At 33.5% G+C, this 8,967-nt stretch overlaps 1 long non-coding RNA gene across 1 annotated transcript in view; it reads left to right on the top strand.

Annotated features, from left to right (window-relative positions):
* The first annotated feature begins 1,859 nt into the window (after positions 1-1,859).
* LOC107692205 (uncharacterized) overlaps positions 1,860-8,967 on the top strand; it is a 22,966-nt gene continuing 15,858 nt past the window's right edge. Inside the window, exon 1 of the long non-coding RNA XR_001634622.1 lies at positions 1,860-2,145. This is a non-coding gene — a long non-coding RNA (uncharacterized LOC107692205). The remainder of the gene's footprint in view (positions 2,146-8,967) is intronic.

Below are 8,967 nucleotides of genomic sequence, written 5' to 3'. Positions count from 1 at the left end.
GCTGCTTGATATGTCCCGCCCTGTCTTCCTGTTTCAGTTAAAATGACGTCAACACAGAGTAACGCTGCGTGTCTCTAAGCAATTCAGGGGAACTTTAACAATTGTAAACATTTGTTTTACAAGTTTTCTGAAATGTTATGTTTAAATATGCAAACAAGGCATTATCTAATTACAGTTTTTGCCTATCGCTTGAACACTTTTTGCAAAACTTTGGCTCATTGTGTCAAAACTTTACACACAAGCACACAAGACACAACACTGGGAAATAAACCATTCACATCTATGTCGAATTGAAACTCTGCTATCAAAACCTAACAATCCTTTGTCAAAATGTCACTCTGATGACAAAATGATACACACTTGCATCATATGAATACACTTTCAGATTAGCAGCAACACACTAGTGTACTTTATATAAAACACTGCAGTCTTTAATTTTCACTGTTTTTATTCAGTTCATCAGTTAGCATTCTGTGAAGCTCAATGCAACACTTACAGTTTTTGTTCTGTTTTTTTCCAACAAAGGTTTTCACAACAACCAAAAATGAAAGTACTGAAAGGTTACAAATGACATCAACTCAATACTGCACATCACAGTACTATACTTTACAGTACAGTAAATGCAGTAATAATACACAATACACTACTGTAATAAATACAGAAAAACAGGCCAATTGTGCACACACTCACTCACTCACTCACTCACTCACTCACTCACTCACTCACTCACTCACTCACTCACACACACACACAGCACTCTCTCTCACCATCTTTCTGATGACCATCAACAGCCACTCATCAGCTCATCAATCAGCCCTGCATTAAAGCATTAATGTTGAGTTTTATTATTGTTGTGAGCTGTACTCTATTCACACATTGGATTATTTTATTTATTACAGTTTTTGACTCCTGAAAAGTGAAAAGGTAATACAAATTGTATTTGACTGTTCTGATTTACAGCAGTGAATAAATGCCATTAAAAGATAATAAGGTATTACTGTTTATTGCTGATTTTAAAGCTTACTGAACTTTAAATGATTTGAATATCTACAGTTCTACATATAAATACACAACATAAGATTGGCCCCTCTGTATTAATTGGGGCCCCTCTTGTGCCCCCAGCTGAAAAAATCCTAGAATCGCCCATGTGTCCATATTATAATATAGTGTATATTGATTTGCTCATCAGTCGATTGTGTTTTACAGTTTTTGCCTATTGCTTGAACACTTTTTGCAAAACTTCGGCTCATTGTGTCAAAACTTTACACACAAGCACACAAGACACAACACTGGGAAATAAACCATTCACATCTATGTCGAATTGAAACTCTGCTATCAAAACCTAACAATCCTTTGTCAAAATGTCACTCTGATGACAAAATGATTGCATCATACATCATATGAATACACTTTCAGATTAGCAGCAACACACTAGTGTACTTTATATAAAACACTTTAATTTTCTGAAGCTCAATGCAACACTTACAGTTTTTGTTCTGTTTTTTTCCAACAAAGGTTTTCACAACAACCAAAAATGAAAGTACTGAAAGGTTACAAATGACATCAACTCAATACTGCACATCACAGTACTATACTTTACAGTACAGTACAGTACAGTAAATGCAGTAATGCAAAAATAATACAAAAATAAAACACAAAATACACTACAGTAAATACTGAAAAACAGGCCAATTGTGCGTGGGTGGGATTACAGATCCTGCCGTCTGTTTGGGTCTGGCCACAGGATTCCACCAACGTTGCTCTAATATCATCTGAAATATTGTTCCGTGCATAGCCTCTTCGACCATGTCCTACTCCTCTCTCTCTTTGTCTTTGTCCTCCTCTGCCTCTGCCTCTTGCTCTCCCTGCCTCCATGCTTGCAAAGTTCTCAAAATGGCTCAACTGAGGCCTATTTGTGGTTGGCTGATTGGTGATCAGTTTTGTAAGTAAGTGTTTTCAGGTGTGTGTCTAAGTGTTTTCAATCACCCAATGTGTTTTGTATTTTGAATAGATGTGTTTTCCCAATGGTACCCATGAGATTTCATTTATGAACGAAGTGTCTTATGTATGAAATAGTGTGTAGTGTGCAGGAGCAAGTGTGTTGCAGAATTGCAACTGAAGTGCAAAGCAGCGCTTTTGTTTAAGGTATGGTTACACTGTGTTTAAGGTATAGTAACAAAAGCTTCAAGTTTTGTTACTTTGGTCTAAGCATGTGTCTATAGTGTTCAAGCAATAGGCAAAAACTGTAAACACGCAGACATTTGCAGGAATGTGCAGAACAGAAATCTCAACATTGGTTCAAAATTCTTGTTTGATTTTGTTGTCATATTAGAGTCAAAGGTTTTTATAGAGGGGATTTTGGATTTCTCTTTTTATCACTTTATAAATCAGAAAATGCTGTCAACAGACAGAAGAAACAAAATTTCACCTTGTTTAGGAATAAAATGTTGTATAAATCCAGGCGAGTGATAAATGAACAAACCCTTCTGTAAAAATCTTCAGAATATAGATAGGAATAAAACTCTAAATGTTGGTGCATGTAAGTGCTGCTGAAGTGGAGGAACAAACTCATTTTGAGAAAATGGCCTTTAAAGATACATATTGCAATTGAAATATACAGACGGAAACAGAGAAATTGCCATAATAAACCTATAAAGATGAATGATATATGAACAAAGCCTTCTGTAAAAAATCTTCAGAATATAGATAGGAATAAAACTCTAAATGTTGGTGCATGTAAGTGCTGCTGAAGTGGAGATAAAAACCTCATTTTAGAAAATGGCCTTTAAAGATGCATATTGTAAGTGAAATCTGCAGACCAAATCGATAAAGTGCAATAATAAACTCAAGGTGAATGATTATGAACAAACCCTTCTGTAAAAATCTTCAGAATATATATATAGGAATAAAACTCTAAATTTTGGTGCATGTAAGTGCTGCTGAAGTGGAGATAAAAACTCATTTTAGAAAATGGCCTTTATTGTAATTGAAATCTACAGATGCAAGTAGATAAAGTGTAATAAAATAAATGCTTAAAGTGTGTATTTTGGATGTTTTCTTTCCACTAGTATGAAACGGCACGTTATGAAATAATGTCCAAAATCTCAAAATTGACTATTGCATGAAAATGAAATGTTGTACAGACATTAGATTATGTGTCCTTTATTAACTTAAATTAATACAGTGCAATCATTAAGATGCTGCAATGTATTTCTGTATACATATGTGTCTTTTTATTTCTATGTACATTTTATTACTATGAATTGTTTAATCACTTTTATGTAAAACACTTTAAATGATCGTTGTGCTAATTGCTTTGCCTACTTTAATAGCTTTAGTGTGTAATGCATAATAACTTTAATAAATCATGAATTTATTTTTCTTGGAATACCAGACATTTTCATGTCCCCATTATTACATTTTAATGAGCTTCAATAAAATCAGTTCTACCTCATTTTGCTTTTGTTCAAATTAATATGCATGCTTACTGTGCAGTTTTTCTTCATGCTTTTCTGACTAAATGATTCCAGCGGGAGCATTTCTTTTAGTCTTTATCAGTATCTGTTGTTCACATTTATACAGGCCTAGTCAAATTGAACTCACAGCGATTCATTTTTCAATGGTAACCTTTTCAATTGAAATGAGAAAATGTAAAAAAGCTATTTTCTTGAAAGTGTGGCATATATGGAGCATGAACCAAATGGTCTTTTATTCATGTCATGAAAACTGTTGAGAACGTATTTAGACAATTCAGAGCTTACATTCATATAATCCATTAATAAGATGATTTGTGGTCTTTTCATTGTGCTGAAATGAATCACTTGGATCTGGAGACCATTACAGTGCTGTTTGTGTTATATACTACCTTTTCTCATTTTGCTGTTTCATAAACTGTGTAGTACTTTCATATTTCCAACAATCACATTCTTTAACAGCAGGCACATTGACAACATGGTTAATGAGTGTTAAATAAAATTTTTCATGGTAATTAATGGAATTATGGAAATTTTCAAAAACAATTTTTGAAACTTTAAACTTTAATGTTTGTGCCTACACAAAAATAACTATATATTTACCCTGAGAAATGCTTATAGGAGTGTGACAACTAGCCCCGAGTAAACAAGCACAATAAACCAGCCAAGCAATGCATTTTTTTTCTTTAATTATTATTTATAGTTGTTCAGACACGTGTATATACAAATACAGACCTTAGATTTTTTTACTTTCTTTTTTCCCCAAAAGTTTGTTCCTGTTTGTACAGTGGGGAAAAAGCAAGTACAGCACCTATTTATGCAGAAGAGCAGAACCAGTGTCATCAGAAGTACAGGAGTGAGTGAGATCTGAATCAACACACACACACACACACACACACACACGCACGCACGCACACACACACACACACACACACACACGCACGCACGCACACACACACACACACACACACACACGCACGCACGCACACACACACACACACACACACACACGCACGCACGCACACACACACACACACACACACACACGCACGCACGCACACACACACACACACACACACACACGCACGCACGCACACACACACACACACACACACACACGCACGCACGCACACACACACACACACACACACACACGCACGCACGCACACACACACACACACACACACACACGCACGCACGCACACACACACACACACACACACACACGCACGCACGCACACACACACACACACACACACACACGCACGCACGCACACACACACACACACACACACACACTCACACTCACACAGTTTCTCCAGCACACTTCAGTTTAAACAGGCTGCTAGTAAAGAGGACACGCACACACACACACAGCGGCGAGCATCTCTTGTGTTCGTTAGGAGTGTGTTGACTAAGGCATGTGTAAGACTCTATCACTAAGACTAGAATGACTGCGGTCTGTAGAGAGTCGAGCAGAATTCTTTCAGAAGAGGAACTGAGCCGCAGAATTATCTTTTAAAGTTGAAGGAATTAAACACAAAGAAATTAAGTACAGTTTTACAGTAAATACATTTCATTTTTCAGTATCAATTACCCATAAACATTTTATATTATACAAATCATATACAAAAAAAATATATTTTGGATGAATCAATCAAATTTGAAAATTGTATGGTATGGCAATTGTATGGTATTAGTACACAAACTTGTGCACTAATAAAACTGTAAGCTTGTGTCGGAAAACTTCATAATGCATCTACTGGCTTTTGATTTATTTATATATATATGTTAATTTAATTTAATACTTTCTATAATGTTACAAATATACATAATAAATTAACTAATATTTAAAAATCAAAAATACTATAAAATACTGGACTATATTTTAAAACTAAATATAAATATAAATGAAGTATTACAATAAACTTAATCTAATGTTTTAAAAAAAAATTGTATGATATAAAATGTTTTCATGGACCACAAAATGAATCAAAGCCAGTTTATGCACAATAAAGTTTTCTGACACAAGCTTATTATTATTGCACAAGGTTGTAGCTCATGTCAAACAATTTTCACATTTTATTAATAGATCTAAAAATAGAGAGTCGAGCAGAATTCTTTCAGAAGAGGAACTGAGCCGCAGAATTATCTTTTAAAGTTGAAGGAATTAAACACAAAGAAATTAAGTACAGTTTTACAGTAAATACATTTCATTTTTCAGTATCAATTACCCATAAACATTTTATATTATACAAATCATATACAAAAAAAATATATTTTGGATGAATCAATCAAATTTGAAAATTGTATGGTATGGCAATTGTATGGTATTAGTACACAAACTTGTGCACTAATAAAACTGTAAGCTTGTGTCGGAAAACTTCATAATGCATCTACTGGCTTTTGATTTATTTCATGGTCTATAAAAGTTAATTTCCTTTCTCAGTATGAATTACCCAGAAACATTTTATAGCATACAAAAAAGCATCTAGCTAGAATAATAATGTAAATAGTTAAATAATGTATATTGTAATAATTCATTATATTTAGTTTTAAAATCTATACAGTGTTAAAAAATTTAACTCCACTATTTTATAGTATTTAAACTTAATCTAATGTTTAAAAAAAAAATTGTATGATATAAAATGTTTTCATGGACCACAAAATGAATCAAAGCCAGTTTATGCACAATAAAGTTTTCTGACACAAGCTTATTATTATTGCACAAGGTTGTAGCTCATGTCAAACAATTTTCACATTTTATTAATAGATCTAAAAAAAAAGATGGGCTGTTAGAAAAAAAAAAAAAAAGGTAACACTTTACAATAAGGTTCTATTTGTTAACATTAGTTAACTAACAATAAAAAATACAAAGTATAATCTTAGGCAATGTTGATTCCAACATTTACTAATACATTATTAAAATCAAATGTTGTATCTGTTAATGTTATTTAATGGACCTGAGCTAACATGGACTAGCTGTATTTGTATTAACTAACGTTAACAGAGATTAATAAATACTGTAACAGTGTATTGCTCATTGTTAAGTAATGTTAGTTAATGCATTAAATATAGTTAAAAAAATGGAACCTTATTGTAAAGTGTCACCATAAAATATATATATATCAGGGAATAAATAAGCACAAATCATGTATTTTGAAGGGAAATTTTTTTCTCTTCCTGTCATTTCATTTCAGTTCATCGTCCTGTTTCAGTTCAGTTTAAATTCACACACATATACTGAACAGATTCCCACTCTTAAACTCTAAAAACACTAAAAATGTTTCTGGACGCTGAGAGCCAGTCTGCGGCGCTCTGTTGACGTGAACTCATGACAGATGATTTATTCCCAAAACCATTGAAAACAATCAAACAAACAACTCTAGAACCTTCTGCACCGCAGCAAACATTCTGGAGCAGTGCTTGTGCAAAACTACAGCACTCTCCTGCATAACCTTCGCATTTCAGTCGAACTACAGCACACACGAACGTGTCAAGAAAAGAAGAGGTGAAAACAGCCAAAAGAACACTTTATTTAACATGTTTTTCATTATCAAGTCCATGCACATGCCACGTTATGAAACCAGCAAGTTCCTTTCGTTAAAATCACAGACAGTCCGGCAAACACAGCATCATCTGAACAAACGCTGCACCTTTGAACTCCATCCGTCTGATCGGATCCAAAAACGTTGGCAGGAGATTTAAAAACAGATGAAGCGTTCCTATTGGCTCGGGGCTTCAAAGGTGGTCTCTGATTGGCTGCGTTTGTCGTACGCAAACATCCCAACGTTTTGCACTCATATTTTTTTTTAGAAAAGACATGTGAATCAAATTAATACCTTAATATCAAACATTATGTACAACACATTTTGATCATAACATTTAATGTGGTATCCCTAATAACAAATAACAGTGATGCTGAATAATAATTAATTATAATAATCCATGTTTTATGACGTGTCTATTTTTCCTCGTCCTCCTGAAAGGTACAAAAAAAAGTAGTATTCTAACACTATAATGTTATATTTTTGACTACTTCAGGATACACAGTATCCATTCAATAAGCTGATTCTGTTTCCCAGTTCAAAGTGTGTACAAAGCGTGGTATTAATGGTAATAATTGGAGTACAAATGATACAAATACTACTGAAGCTGATTTTTTTTTCTTTTTTTTTCAAGTTTCTCTCATGGTTTCTAGTGTAAACCATGAAACGGAGCACATATGGTGTGTTTCCTCAAGTCCTGATGTGGCAAAGCCGAGCTGCTGAAATCGCTTGGTTAACAAAAACAAACAGGACTAGCAGAAGCAAACAGGCTTATGAGAGTCAAAAGGCAGAAACCATTATCCAGTTAGCGACTGTTTGAAAGTCCACAGTATTGTTTATTGTCAGGAATACCGTCAGAGCCGACGCTCATCGTCTGCTTTAACAGCGCAGATATCTTCTGTCTCTCAATGTGAGCTCGTGTTGAAGCTCATTCCGGCTCTTAAACTCAAACAGTGATGGAGAGAGTAACCAGGCAGACTACAGTTTGGGTGAATCTCACAAAACCAGGTACTGATCATATTTCACTGCACAAAATTTGATTTTTCATAAAGAAAATGAAGCCTTTTTGAAGCCAAAAGAGTTTTGTTCTGTCATTTGCATTATTCTCATAATTGCATTTATTAACAGTTACTTGTTGTATTCCTTTTATGTCGATTTGAACGATGAAGAATGTAAATGTAGCAATACTTCTACAGCATTTATGAATCGTAGATAATGCTAATTTCAACATAACATGACCTAACATGAACATAACAACTAACATGAACAACTGTATTTAACATTAACAAAGGTATATACATTCTGTAAGAAATGCATTGCTTATTTTTAGGTTCTTCTTAGCTAACGTTAATGAATGAGACCTTATTGTAAAGTGTTCCCGATTTGCTGATTACTGATTTAACGATTACTGGAGTGATATCTCTTGATATCTTAATCATCAAGTATTTAAAAGACAATACAACAGATACTAAAGGTGAAGTGTGATTTTTGTGACACCAAACAAAATTTTAATTTAAAATCGAACAATTTAAAAATGTAATAATGTGTTATATTGTGAAATATTGCAATTTAAAATAATGGTTTTCTATTTTAACATACTTTAAAATGTAATTTATTGCTGTGATCAAAGCTGAATTTTCATCATTCAATATATATATATATATATATATATATATATCACACTGCCTTTCAAAATTTTGGGATAAGTAAGATTTGTAATGTTCTTTAAAGAAGTCTCTTCTGCTCATCAAGGCTACATTTATGTGATTAGAAATACAGAAAAAACAGTAATATTGTGAAATATTGCAATTTAAAATAATGGTTTTCTATTTTAACATACTTTAAAATGTAATTTATTGCTGTGATCAAAGCTGAATTTTCATCATTCAATCATCATTGCTCCAGTCTTCAGTGTCACATGATCTTCAGAAATCATTCTAATATGC

Source organism: Sinocyclocheilus anshuiensis, unplaced genomic scaffold (assembly GCF_001515605.1).
Source record: "Sinocyclocheilus anshuiensis isolate Anshui unplaced genomic scaffold, SAMN03320099.WGS_v1.1 scaffold614, whole genome shotgun sequence".
NCBI lineage: Eukaryota > Metazoa > Chordata > Actinopteri > Cypriniformes > Cyprinidae > Sinocyclocheilus > Sinocyclocheilus anshuiensis.
Note: the sequence above shows the minus strand (reverse complement) of the source record. Positions and strands in the feature narration are given on the sequence as shown.